Raw genomic sequence first — 15113 nt, forward strand, 5'->3', positions numbered from 1 at the left:
GCTCCTTTTAGTCTTCTTCGAATTTGCGTCCGCAGTCTGTGTCTTTTTTTAGAAGTCTTTTATGTGAAAAATTGAATAAAATGTGAATTCGTGCCTTAAAAATTATTTGAATTGACTTCGGTCAACAATTTCAGCAAACGGACTCGGATTCGTATTTTGATAGTCCCGGTGGGTCTGTATCTTGATTTGGGACTTGGACATATACCCAGAATCAAATTTGGAGGTCCCTAGTTTGAGTTATCAAAATTTGTTGAAAATTTGAAGATTAAAGGTTTAAAGAATTTATAAATTAAACAGAAGTTTTGACTTTATTTCTAATGGGTTCAGGTTTTAGTTCCAAAACTTGGTATATGTTCATTACAATGTTTATGTATTGTTTGCAAAATTTAATATAAAACGGAGTTGATTTGACGTGGTTCGGACGTCTGGTTGTTAAAATGGAAGTTCTTAAGTTTTTTTGAAAATAATTCATTCCTTTTGGTGTTCGATTCATAGTTCTAGGTATTATTTATGTGTTTTAATCATGAGAGTGAGTTCATATGATATTTTTGAACTTGTGTGCATATTTGATTTGGAACCCTAAGGGTTCGGGTGAATTTCGGATAGGCCACAGAGAAATTTCGGACTTGGTAGAATAATTGATGCCTCATTTGTTACTGTTTTTTTGTTGCAAGTCTCACATTTGCAACACTTTTGCGAACAAGGCTTCGCATTGCGAACATGGGCTGACTGGGGGAGTCTCACATAAGCAGTCTTTGTCTCATTGGTAAGTGACTCTAACCTTCTTTTTAATTACCCACTACATTTCATAAGATTTCAACATTAAATCTAGGATTTTCATGGTAGAAATTGGTGATTTGGGTAGAATTAGAAATTTTTATAAAATTAAAAATCTAGATTAGAATTGAGGTCGAATTGCGAAAAAATTATATAATCGGGCTAGGGGGCGAACGGGTAATCAGGTTTTGCTCCGAATTTCAGTTTTTGACCAAGCGAGCCCGAGGTTGACTTTTGTTGACTTTTTAAATAATGATCTAAATCGAACCTCTTTCATTCGTGGGTAGTTCCTAAGGCTTATTTTGAATCGTTTGGTTAATAATTTGCTAGATTTGGTTGATTTGGAGGCTTGTTCGAAAGGCAAGGTCGTGGTTAGACTTTGAGTCAAGTGCGGAGTGAGGTAAGTGTCGTGGTTAACCTTGACTTGAGGGATTAGGACTTGTTTGCCTATTTGCTACGTGTTTAAATGTGTGTGTACAACGTATATGTGATGAGGTGACGAATACTTATGCATTGTTGTTGGGTTAAAGCATGCGGGTGGGACTTGTTTTCTTGTAATTTATTTCATTCTTAATTAGAATATTCATGCTTAGATTAGTTTGTTACTCACTTGATCGTTCTTTCCACATTTATGAACTATTTGTGACGGTTGAGTATTTTTGGAAGTTGAGGTTTGGTATCTTGGAACCATTATTGGCGTAAGATTTATTCTTGCTTATTCTATCTCCCAAATTTTTATATTCATTACATCATGGTAAAGGAGAGTGTTAAAGCACGAGGGGTGATGTTGTGTCGTTTCTTGCTTTATTTATTGATTAATACATGGCGAGGAAGAGAGTTCAAGCATGAAGGGTGATGTCGTGCCGTATTTATCGTTCCATGGAGAAGTTAAGAGTAAAAGCACAAAGGGTTATGCCGTGCCATTATTATCATTTCATGGTGAGGTTGAGATTAAAAGAACGATGAGTGGTGTCGTGCCGTTTTTATTCATAATGTTTATTCGTTTTCATCGGTTGATGATTTATTTGACTGTCTTAAGTTGTCATTCCTGTTGTAGCTATCGTATCTTGTTCCTATTTCACATATCCCTTCCCAATTATACGTATTTTATCTATTTTTGTTGTTATGTTGCACATATATCTTTGTTTGTTCAAGTTTAATTACGTGAGTGTCCTGTCATACCTCGTCACTACCTCCTCAAGGTTAGGCTCGACACATAGCGGAATATATTGGGTCGGTTGAACTCATACTACACTCTACACTTCTTGTGCAGATTTTGGTACTAGTCCAAGCTGTACGTGAGGCACATCAGCTCTAATTATCACGTTTGGAGACTTGAGGTAGATCTGTTGGCATCCGCAGACCTTGAAGTCCCCTTCCTCATTTATTGTTCATTTCATTCAAAATAGTTATATTTATTTCAGACTCTATTTATAGAACTTCTAGAAGCTCGCGCACTTGTGACTCCAGGTCCAGGATTATACTTAGACATTTTTGGTTGTTTTACCTTTTTGCACCTCATTTCAGCTTTATTCAGTTTAAATCGGTTTAAGTACTAGATATGTCTAAAATGGAAAATTATTTACACTAACGTTGGCTTGCCTAGCGAGTGGAATGTTAGTCGCCATTACGATCTTGATAGTGAGAATTTCAGGTCGTGATAAGTTGGATCAGAGCATTAGGTTACCTAGGTCTCACGATTCATGAGTAAGTTTAGTAGAGTCTGGATGATCGGTACGAAGACGTTTGTACTTATCTTCTAGAGGCTATGAAGTCTAGGAACAATTTCACTTATATTCTTCTCTGTCGTACGATTTTATTCTATCATTGATGATTGAACTCTTCTATTCTTGTTCTCTCGCAGATGGTGATAACAAGTACTGCATCTACAGCTGGACAACAGCCGGAGCCCCCAGTGGCAGAGGTCGAGGCTGAGGTCGCGCCAGAGGTTGAGGTCGAGGTCGCACCAGAGGCCGAGACAGAGGCAAAGCTCAACCTGGAGCTCGAGTAGCAGCACCAGTAGTGGAGCCTCAGGTAGATTTTGATAAGGAGGTTCCAGCTTAGACTGTACCTGTTGGACCAGCTCAGGTCCCGGAGGGGTTCATCACTACTTCAGTGTTTTAGGACGCTCTAGTTCATTTGATGGGCCTTATAGAGAGTGTGGCCCAAGCTAGTACATTTTCGGTGGAACCAGCCGTCTCTCAGGCTGGGGAAGGAGCATAGACTCTCGCTACTCACACTCCGGAGCAGATGGCTCCCTAGTATCAGATTCCAGCAGTCCCGCTAGTCAGGATAGTTCATCGGGTTATTGTGGCACAAGCCGATGATAGGCCCACCACGTCTTCTGAGGATTTATTGAGATTGGACAAGTTTACTAAACTCTTTCTAGTTCACTTCAGTACTGCACCTTCTGAGGAACCACATGATTATCTTGACCGCTTCCATGAGGTGTTGCGGATCATGGGTATAGTTGAGACCAATGGGGTTAATTTTGCTATGTTTCAGATGACGGGTTCTTCCAAGAGCTGGTGGAGAGATTATATGCTAACTAGACCAGCTGGGTCGCCTACTCTTACTTGAGATCAGTTCTCATAGTTTTTCTAGAAAAGTTCCTCCCTATCACACTGAGAGAGGATTATTGCAGGTAGTTTGAGCATCTCTAGTAGGGTAGTATGACTACTAATTAGAGGGAGAGGGTGAAGAGATTTATTGATGGACTCATCTACATTATCAGGCTACAGATGGCTAAGAAGACCGGGGGATGATATTTCCTTTCAGATGGCTGCCAATGTTGCTAGGCGAATCGAGATGGTTCTCGCTCAAGAGAGAAAGCTAGGGTCTAATAAAAGGCCTCGTCATTCAAATTTCCCACATCATTTTGAAGAATGACTTTTGTTTCTATATAATTGAATGACATGGGATCTTTCATTGTCGAGCCATATAACGTGGGCTTGTAACCTAAGTAGGGGCAATAATGTGGTGGAATGTTAGGTTGATCTTGAAGGCTGGGCTTCGAATAGTTAATGTCTGCTTGCCCTATCCAAGCATGGAGTTGAGTCATGTGGCCCAAATAAAAATATGGGCTTTTTGGCTCCTAGAGTGGAGTGGATTGCGTGAGGCTAGTTTCACAGAGCAACGAAAAACTCCTGCTTTGTGCAGTGGAAAGATAACGGGCCAGTGCTATTTAAGTCCAACAAACACCCGATGGGCAACATAATTAAACCACCATTTTTTACTATAACGGGCGTGGCTCAGCTACAAGAGCAGTATTTCATTTATATTCTCTTTTTATTTCCCATTTTGTACTCTTTTCCATATACAGCCAACTAATCTTGTTTGTACAATGGAATGGACTATCGATTTATCTTTCCATTATTTTTTTACTCACTAACCAATGAATAGGTTCATAATAGTAATGATCCGACTGGTCATTTTGAGTATTTACACTTCGCTCAGTATTTTAGGGGCGTGAGTATGATGTATTTTGACTTATATGAATCGTCATCTTTAGTTTTCAGGTTATTCGGGACTGATTCTCAACTTTTTTTTTTGGTGAACGAAAATTTTTATTGATCTCCACCTGACAAAAATATTTACAAGTTTATAACTATACTATAAACTATAAGCTATTCTACTTTAGCTTACCTCTAATTGTATATTCCTTCTATGCATCCCTACTAGGTAGGTCTGCTCTATAGTGTACTATATGTACAAAAGATTTATCCATTCTTTTTCTTTCCTATTCTTCCTATTGTCTACTATAAACTGTATTTTATGTTTACTATACTCTTTAATACTCTTCCACATATTCTATACATGATTGTTGTAATGATTGAAGTCACAAATCCTCTGCAGATTCTTCCTTTTATACATCTTCATATCTTTCTCCATATGTTTTGCTGATTTGGTTGGTTGATCTTTATTCCCAGCCAGCTGTCAAGTTCCTCAATACTACATGAAAATTGGCACTCAAAGTATAAATGCTGAACTGTTTCATCATGCATACCATACAGAAGACATGTCTTCTTATGGCTTACTCTATCATATGCAGTCTTTGTCTCATAATCAGCCATCCTATGAAGCAATGTTTTGGCATATTTAATCTGTTCCAGATCCATCTAGCATATGGCTATTTAGGTACTTCTCCTCTTCTCCATTTATATACTTTTTTAACTGTGTATTGTTTATTCTTTCCCTTCCATCTTTGTTGCTCAAAACCAGTTTCAAAGCTAGTTTTAATGTCACAAATCTCTTTTAGTACCATGCACAGTCCTGTGGTGATTGATATTGCCTCCGGTCTTTCCCCTTTATATAAATGTGATTCACCCATCTGACCTATAAAATGTCACTTTTTGTTCAATATTCCATACATACTTTGTTACTGCTGCTTCATTCCATGCCACACATTCTTGTACCCCTAATCCCCCTCTTCTTTTGGTCTGCCAACTGTATCACATTCTACCAAAGGAGATTTTTTAGTAATTATTTTTCATCCCATAAGTAATTCCTGCATATAGCTACTATTGCTTTCATCACTTTCTTTGGCATTATGAAAATAGATGCCCAATATGTGTGCAGATGCAATAGCACAGTATTTACAACTGAGTTCTCCCTGCATATGGTAGGTTTCTGAACCCCCAACCTTTAATTCTTATTAGGATCTTGTCTATTAAACTTTCACAATCTACTACATTCAACTTCTTTGGGGATATAGGTACTCCTAGGTATTTGAATGGTGGTTTACCTCTTTTGTAGCCAGTCATCTTACTTATATCTTAAATATCCCTTCTATTCATGTTTGCACAGAAAATATTTGGCTTATATACATTTACTGTCATCCCTGATGCATTTGAGAAGGCCATGAGACTCCTTAACATGAGCATTACAGAAGCATACTCCCTTTTACTAAATAATATCATGTCATCTGCAAAACATAAATGTGTCAGTTATAATCCTTTACACTTAGTATGAAATCTAAATTCTTTCTATTGAGATACATGCCCCATCACTCTTGTAAAATACTCCATACAAATCACAAATAATCGGGGTGAAATTGGGTCTCCTTGCCTAAGTCCTCTTTTCTCTTTTATAGTTCCATAGAATCCTCCATTCAAGTTGATGTTATAACTGGTTGTAGTTATGCATTCCATAATCCATCTTATAAACCGTTCAGGAAAATTCAGTGCATGTAACATATCCTCTACAAACTTCCATTCTATAGAGTCATAAGCTTTCTTGAAATCCACATATATCAAGCAACATTTTGTAGTATTCTTTTTGTTGTAGAGTTTGACTAGGTCTTGACATATCAAGATATTTTGTACTATTGTCCTTCCTGCCATAAATCCACTATGATTCTATGAAATGATATTTGGTAGAACCAGTTTCAATCTATTACACATCATCTTAGAAATAATCTTGTATATCACATTACAGCATGCTATAGGCATGTAGTCCCCCACTGTTGCAGCATGAGAAGACTTAGGTATGAGTGCTATTATTATGCTATTCATAGCTCTGAGCACTCTTCCAGATTGGAAAAATTCCAATATTGCATCAATGTATCCTCTCTAATTATAGTCCAGTTATCTTTAAAAAATTGATTTCCATACCCATCTGGTCCTAGTGCTTTTGTCCCATCTATGTCCCACAATGTCTCTTTGACATCCTTCTTTGTAAAGCCTTTGGTCAGTTATGCTCTTTGTTTTCTAAGACAGTTGGTCCTTCTTGCACTATTTTGCTTACTACATGGTCTTTGTTCTTCTTATCTGTGCCCAGTAAATTCATATAGAACTCCTTAAAAGCATCAGCTACTTCCTCTGTTGTTTGAACTTTTTCCCCATGGATGTTTTGAATGGTGAATACTCTAGTTGCTGCTCCCTTTGTCTTGATATCGGAGTGGAAATACCTAGTATTCATGTCTCCATACTTCAGTCATTGCACCTTACTTCTTTGTTGTAGATATTTTTCTTTTGCCTCTTTCCAATATATATACTTATTGGCCAGTTTCTTCTCTTCTTTGCTTAGTCTTTCATTTCTAGGCTCTTTTTGTATTTTCTCCTGGCATTCCATCATCCTCTTCCAACTGCCATATTCCTTTTTCTCCACTTCACTAAATCTGTCTTTGTTTAACTCACCTAGTACTTTCTTGAGTCTATTCAGTTTTTCAACTACCTGATTATTTTTTATCCTTGTATTTGTTGTCTCCAGCCTCCTTCCACCCTGCTCATGAAAGATCTATCCATACTCCACTTGTTATAGTACCTGAATATTCTTCCTTTTAGGACTACCTATCCCTTCCCATTGTATGATTGCAGGACTATGAACATACTCCCTTGCTGGCATATAGTGTACTTCAGCAGCTGGCAGTTTATTCACCCATTTATTGTTGATGAATATCCTGTCAATTCTGCTAAGTACTTTGTCCTGACCTTCTTGCTTGTTACTCCATGTATAAAAGCAGCCTGATGATTTCATTTCTTTTAATCCACAATATTCCACACATTCTTTAAATTCTTTAATTTCTGCATATGTCACCTAACTTCCCACTCTATCCTCTTGATTGATTATAGAGTTAAAGTTTTCCATTATTGCCCATGCCCCTCTAACTTGGTTAGTTATCCTTCTTATATCTCTCCATAGCTCATTCCTTAATGCTTGATCATTAAAACCATAGATCATTGTAACATTCATCTTCTTTCCTGTGCTGCTATATGTGATTATATTATATATTAACTGTTCTGTCACCATTTCTACCTGCATAGTGAAGATTTGAGGCATCCACAATATCCATACTCTCCCTGCATTATGTTTTGAGTGATTAGTTGTATAAGACCATCTTGTGCAAAGATTGAGATCAGCTTTGTTATTCTTAGCTCTCTTAATCTTTATTTCCAAGAGCCCAAACATTCCAATCTGCTATCTGTAAAGGAATAAGTTAAATTCCTTCTGTTTAGTTGGTCTGTTTAGGGTAATGATGTATTCTGGGTTGGGCTCGGGCCTAAATGGGCCAAACGGGACGGCCTTAACGGGCTTGGGCTTAGCGGGCCTGGGCTCTAGCAGTCCCGGGCCTCGCTGTCCCGGGCTTCGTGGGCTCAAAGGGTGGAACCAGCCCGTGACGGGCCTAAGCTCATATGGTCCTAGGCTAAACGGGCCGGGCTCGTGGGCTTAGCGGGCCTAACGGGTTTTTTTTATTTTCGTACTTTTTTTAAAAAAAAAATTTGTTTAAGGCAATTTCTTGTAAACCATATCATGGCTATATAAATAATATATATGTAATATATATGTAGAAGTCTAATTATTAAAGTGTTTGACGATTGTGAAGTAAAATAACAAAACAATAGTAAACTAAATTGCCATGCATAATAAATTAATAAGAAAGTACAATATGGCCGTTGGTGGTCATTGGGGGTGGGGCCCTCATTTTGAATTTTGAAAAATCTTGTTTTGTAGTATATATAGTATATTATGTATATATATTATCTTATAAATTTTCTTGTAGTATATATTGTATGTTATGTGTGTGTGTATATATATATATATATATATATATATATATATATTTTCTTGTAGTATATATTGTATGTTATGTATATATATTACCTTATATATTTTCTTGTAGTATATATTGTATGTTATGTATATATATTATAGCTTATAAATAATTGCAAGTTAAAGACAAAAATAATATTGCAAAAAGATATTCAAGGGCATGTCTTATAATTTTTATTACCAAAAATGGTATATCTTTCTTAGTCTTCCTCCCCCCAAATATCTGCAACAGTGTTAGCTATAAACTTACCTGTGTGACATGAATTAATTATTCTATACGCAATAATGCGTTTTTGCATTGTCCACTCCTCATCTATCCAATGACTTGTAACAGTTAGATAATCACAATCATTACCACTTCTACCAATATCAGTAGTAATAGAAATTCGATTACTTATATGAGTAAATAAATACCGCAAATATTGTTCATATTCATGTTTATATTTATAAATATCGCTCTTAACTGTTGCGCGAGGCCAACCTTTATAAGTAGGATTAAAAACTCTTCTAATATAATGCACCCAATTAGGATTAGAGGGAAAAGAATAGGGTAAGCGCATAACGGTAACCATCTTTGCTAATTCTTCACGATCTCTATTTGGATCGTAATATAAAATACCTCCGGTCATAGTGTTAATTCCTAGTTGAACTAGATTTGAACCTGTACTAGGGTTAACATCAAAATCTACATGTGTTCCCTCTAGCTGCGTTTTCATTTCTAAATATCTAGCTTTATCTCTAGGGTGTGTTTTTATGCGCCTAATGAAACTACCCGTGCCGCTACGGTCTCCAGTATATTTATGCGCCAGTAATTTCCCACATGTTTTACACTTAGCCTTATTTTGTTCTCTTACTTGAGTAAACAAATTCCAAACTAATGATGTTTCTAGGCGTTCAGGAGGTTGTCTATTAAAACTAGGGGTTTCTACAGGTGGGTCGGGTGGTACATCAGTTGGGTTATTAAAAGGACTAGTAGGTGTATCATCTAAATCCGGTTGGGTTTCATCTTCATCCTCATTTTCAAAGATAGTTTCATTAGGATAAAGAGCATTCATAGTTTCATCATCTAAATTTTCACCTGGTGCAACATTATGGCAAAATTGACTATTGGAAAATTGAAAACAGGGGTTATCACTATCAAGAATAATAGGAGCAGCAGGACGTCTACCGGGTCTGGGTCGGGGAGCCGAGGGAAGGGTAGTAGGTTGGCCACTACTTTCACCAATTTTAGCTTTACCCTTACCACCAAAAATATTTTTCAAAGAAAATGCCATATTAATTATAATTATACTAAATAAAACTAATAAAACGATAATATTAAAACTTAAGAGTTGGAACGCGTTTATCGAATTGCCGAACAACTTCTTGAAAATTGAAAATCGTTGAAGACTTGAATACTTCAATTCACCAACTTCACAATTTTTCACGAAATTTCAACAATAAAATAAGCAATTATAGTAGAGAGATTGATGAATTGGTGAGTAAAAATAAAAGAATGAGGGGGTATTTATAGTTGAGAATTGGAAAAAAGTGTAATTATATAAAGTTTGGGGTTAAAATAAAGTTTGGGGGCCAAATGGCTATTTTTTAAACTCCCAAACGGTCAAAATTGCAGCCCAACGGCTATAATTTTAATTTTTGACCGTTGCTATTTTTTTTAAAAAAAATTAAAAAGTAGTCGTTAGGCCCGGTAAGACCGACCCAGGCCCGCCAGCCGGTCTCGGGCTTAGCGGTCCCAGGCTCATGGGCTCTTTTACCATACTCGGCCCGCCACAGGCTTTTTGCACCATTAAGGACCGGCCCACCAAGACCAGCCCGTCAGACCCGTTTAGCCCGTTAGGACAGCGGGCTCAGTCCGGTACCGGTCCCAGTCCGGCCCACCCTACAGCATTAGTTTAGGCCCCTGGTATTCCAAAAGCCAATCCTATCTATTAGGGAGGTGGGGTTGAGGCCCCCCAACCTGCCCTATTTTGCTACTGTTTATTTGGTTTTTATTTATTTTATCTTTTGCCTGCTCCTCTCCTTCTTTGGTTCCATTGTTCCTATTGCTCACATGTGTACCCACAGCATAATTATTCTGAGTACTTCCACTATTTCTTCGTGCTTTCTTGCCTTGCACCACATGCCATTTTTCCCGTTCCTTATTGTTTTTTCCTGCCCCTGTTTCCTTCTACTGCCTTTCCTGCTGCGTTCCTGCATTCTGCTCAATTGAATTTTTTTCACTTGCTTCAATTTGCTGTTGTTTCTCTGGTATTCCCTTCTGATCTGTTTGGTTATTGTTCTCCATTTCTTTGATGCTTCTCTCCCTTCCCTTATCCTCTCTTATATGTTTCTTACATTCTTTAATGGCATGCCCATAATAGCCACATGTTGTACAATAGGTTAGCTTTCATTCATATCTCACCTCGTACTCGATAAGTGCACCACATTCATTTTCAAATATGACTACTTCTGGGTAATTCTGGTTTGTTCCCACTTCCACCAAAATCCTTGCAAATTGTACTCTCTGTTTTTGTTTAGTAGCTCTATCTGTTTTCAATGGATTTCCTATTATCCCTGCTATTTTAGTTAGTGCACTTTACCCCCAACACTTGGTATCTAAGTTCATTAAGCGAATCCACACAGGAATTTTATCAACCACCTGTTTGTTAAATTTGATGTTCGGTCTCCATGGCTTCACCACCATTGGTTTTTTATCAAACATTCTAATCCCTTCTTCTACCACCTTCTCCTTACTCTCCCATGAATAAAATCTTACTATGAATACACCCTGATTCACCTGAGTAATTTTATCAATTCCCAGCAATCCCCATACACGTTTAAAGTATCCTTCCATTACTATTTGTAAGGGATTTGACCCTAGAACATAGCAAATAATAGCTGATTTTGAGTAAATTATCCCATCCTTAATATCATCCATCGTAATTTTCACATTCCCTTTCACTTGTTCCTCTCTCTTCCCAGATAGATCATATTTTTCACTAGTTTCCCCTTCTCCTACAATTTTACTCCAGTTTTCCCATGTTTTAGGAGTTTTTTCATGGCTGTGTTTCTCAAGTAATTCCGATTCACTTACCACATCTTCTGTTTGATCTGCCCAGAATTTCGTAATCGGTGTGTTCTCCGCTATTGTTGATGATGCGTCTATTGTTTTCTCCAAATCTAGCAGTGTTATTCCTTGAATTGCATTAACATTCTAAAATTTCTTTGCTTCCGATGACTGTGGCACTCTTTTTAGGTCTCTTCCAGTTGTATATAGTTGTACGGTACTCCTTCCTCCTCCAGATTTAGCTTTCCTCACCATATCAATTGTCTTAGAGGAGAGCTCACATTCTAGAAAGAGAAAGTTTCAAGTTCTAGAATTTTTAAAATAAATAATTATTCTCAACTAGGGAGCTTTAAATTTGAAAGAGTTGATCGAGTTTGACTTTTTAGTATTCGACCTCGGATTGGACTTTTAATGGTTCTGTTAGCTCTGTTAGATAATTTTGGACCTAGGAGCGCGTCGGGGTTGTGATTTGGAGGTCCGTAGTTTAATTTGGAGCATTCGGGTTGTGATTTAGGTGATTTTTACCATATGAATTGGGGTAAGTATTCTCTACTCAGTTTTGGTTATATTCCATGAATCTATCTTTGATATTAGCATTTGGTTAATGAATTTTAAAGAGGAAATTAGGAGTTTTGGCCTAAAGTTTCATAATATGAATTTTTGAGTTTTGAACATCGATTTAGAGTCGAAATTGAGTGAAACTATTATGATTGGACTCGTAATTAAATGGGTTTGTCGGATTTTTTGAGTTTTGTCGGGTTCCGAGGCGTGGGCCCGGGTGTGATTTTTGGCCGAATTTGGGATTTGATTTGGGATTCGATCTTTATCGTTTGAAATTGTTTCCTTGGGCTTTATTTGATATAGTTGAGTTGCTTTTGGCTAGTTTTGAGCCGTTCGGAGGTATCTACATGCATGATGACATTTTTGGAGCATCACTTAGCTTGCTCGGTATTGTTATTGGCTTGTTCGAGGTAAGTGTTTTGCTTAACTTTGTTGAGGAAATTTTTCCTCCTACTTGTCATTGTTTGCTACATGCGGTGGTGATACATATATGAAGTGACGAGTGTATATGTGTCAGGGTTAATCATGCTCGGCGGTGGATTATGTTACATTTGTGTTTGTAGAATTTTGTGACCTTCTTGCTTCATGCCTCACTTGACTTTTAGATATTGAGAACATAGTATTAAATGTTAGAATCGAGACTTAGCCTAATATAACTTGATCAAATTTGATGGAATTCTGAGAATACATTGATGCGTCTAATTCGGTCATCTCTATGCATAATCATTAATACATTGCTATGGTCAATATTTTGAGATGCTACATTCCATACTTGATTTGTTGATAAATTGTGGGATTTATGGAAGTACTTGAATTATATGGCCCTTAAGGGTTCATTGAATCATTGTTGGCTTGTAAAGCATTGATTGAGAATTTGTTTGGAATATTCGTTGAACACTCTCCTCGATGTTATTTATACTTTTCGCCTTGTCATTTTATTGATATTCATATGCTTGGTAAGGAAAAGTGTAAAGCACGAAGGGTGATGTCGTGCTATTTTATATTCATTTTCATATGAGAAAGAGTGTAAAGCACGAAGGGTGATGTCGTGCCATTTTATATTCATTATCATGTGAGGAAAAGTGTAAAGCACGATGGGTGATGCCGTGACATGTTATTGAGAGTAAAAGCACGAAGGGTGATGCCGTGCCATATCATTTGAGAGTAAAAGCACAAAGGGCGATGTCGTGCCATTTTATTTATATTGTTATGATTGTGTGTTATCATGAGGTCATGGCACGATGGGTATCTTCGTGCAGGTGAGGATGAGGGACATGCATAATGTTTGATATCAGTCTTCCGTGTATACGTTCATGTCTTTACCTTGAACTGTTATTATCATAATTATAGATCTGATGTGACTTGTTGCTATTCTTCTGCCATTGATCTCTATTTCAATTAATGTTGTGTTTCTCATACCTTCTACTTGCTTAACTTGCAAATACCATGCATATTTCATGCTTTTATAATTATACTCATGTCGTATCTATTCTGTTGCACTTTAGTATAAGCCTTTCACCATGTTAGTCATTCATGCCCTTACCTGTCAACTAGTAAAAATCATGTATTTCAGTCTTATTTATTATATTTGTACTTAGGCCTCCAATATGCTTGTTGATACCCAATTTTTCCCTATGTATTTTTATACAAAATACTTTCAAAATAGCATGTACATTCACATATAAGCAATCCCCAAGAGTTTTGGTATTTTTTTCATAATTTTTAAGATTTTTGAAATCAATTTATTGTCTATTTTAGTAGTGCAAAATCCATAATTATTCCGAAAATCATCAGTTTTGGTGAATAATTTATTTTATTCCCATATTTATACCAAAATATAGTTAATATAATTTTTTAATATTTTTACAAATTTATTTGGTATTTTAGAAGCTAAATTGCATATAATTGCAATTATAGCCTACTTTAAGATTCATAGCATTTTATAATTGTAAAATTGGTTTCAATATTTTTAAATTGATATTTATATATTATTAATTGGGTCAGTACTTTTAATTTACTTTTAAAATCATTTTAACTATTTTATATAAAATAAAAAGGGAAAATTGGCTATTTAACATTTAGCCTCATTTCATTGCAATTATAGCCCATTCGGATTTCAATTTTAGCCTCAATTTAGCCCCAACCCAATTAACCCAAGACCCAACCAAATCTGCCCCAGCCCAATCCTTAAATTAACCCGGCCCAGTTCCGAATTAATCTGAGCCATTGATCAAATAAAATCAACGGCCCAGATACCCCTTTCCATAATTAAACCCTCACCTACCCCCTTCCCTCTGTCTCATTCTTTCGAGACTCCCCATCTCTCTATCTCTCAAACTCTCTCAAAGGTTCCTGAAACTCTAGCCTCTCTCATCCCATCTTCAACCTCCGACTCACCAGAATCCATGGCCTCTCAGGCCATGGACGACCTATACTCACCTCCTCCGCCTCTTGCATGCCTAATGCTCGAAGGATCGAGGCCAGACCTTGAAGGTCTTCACTCAGACCTTCACAGATTCGAAGGTTCCGGCCATCTCCGACCTTGCTCTGGTGGCTCTTGTTCTTCTGAACCTGTTTCTGACCTTATCAGACTTAAATCGGACTTTCTTCTAAGCTTTTCTCATTTCTAGGGTTTCTCCGAAACCCTAAGCTATTCGAGGTTTTTCCCTATTTGTTTTCTTATATCTATGCTACATCTATGTTCTACTGAAGTTTTGAAACGTTTTCCCTAATCTTTTCTTTCAAAATTTGTTTCTCTTCGATTTATGGTTTCTGAAAAAATCTTAAAATGTTTTCTGACTCTTCTGCTTCTTCTTTTTTTTGTTTTTTTGTGTGAATCTGTCTATGCTATGTTTGTATGTTCGCTTTTCTACCTAGCATGTTCTTCTCCCGTATCTTTATGTTTTCCTTATTTTGCATGTTCTTCTATTGTGCTCCGTAATTTCTTCTACTGGTTTCTATATCATGTTTTCACACGTTTATCTTATGTGTTCATTTACTCATGTGTTCGTTTACTGTATTTTCTACTAAGCTCTTAGTTCTTATTTGCCTTATTCTGGACTTTGTTCTTTCTAAACATGTTTCATCTACTGTTTCCTTGAGTTTACACTACCTCTTTGTCTTCTGAACTTGTTAAGTTCCAAGCTTTTCTTAAAACATGTTCTTTATGCTTCAA

The sequence above is a fragment of the Nicotiana tabacum genome, chromosome 22 (assembly GCF_000715075.1).
Source record: "Nicotiana tabacum cultivar K326 chromosome 22, ASM71507v2, whole genome shotgun sequence".
In the NCBI taxonomy this organism is placed as follows: Eukaryota; Viridiplantae; Streptophyta; class Magnoliopsida; order Solanales; family Solanaceae; genus Nicotiana; species Nicotiana tabacum.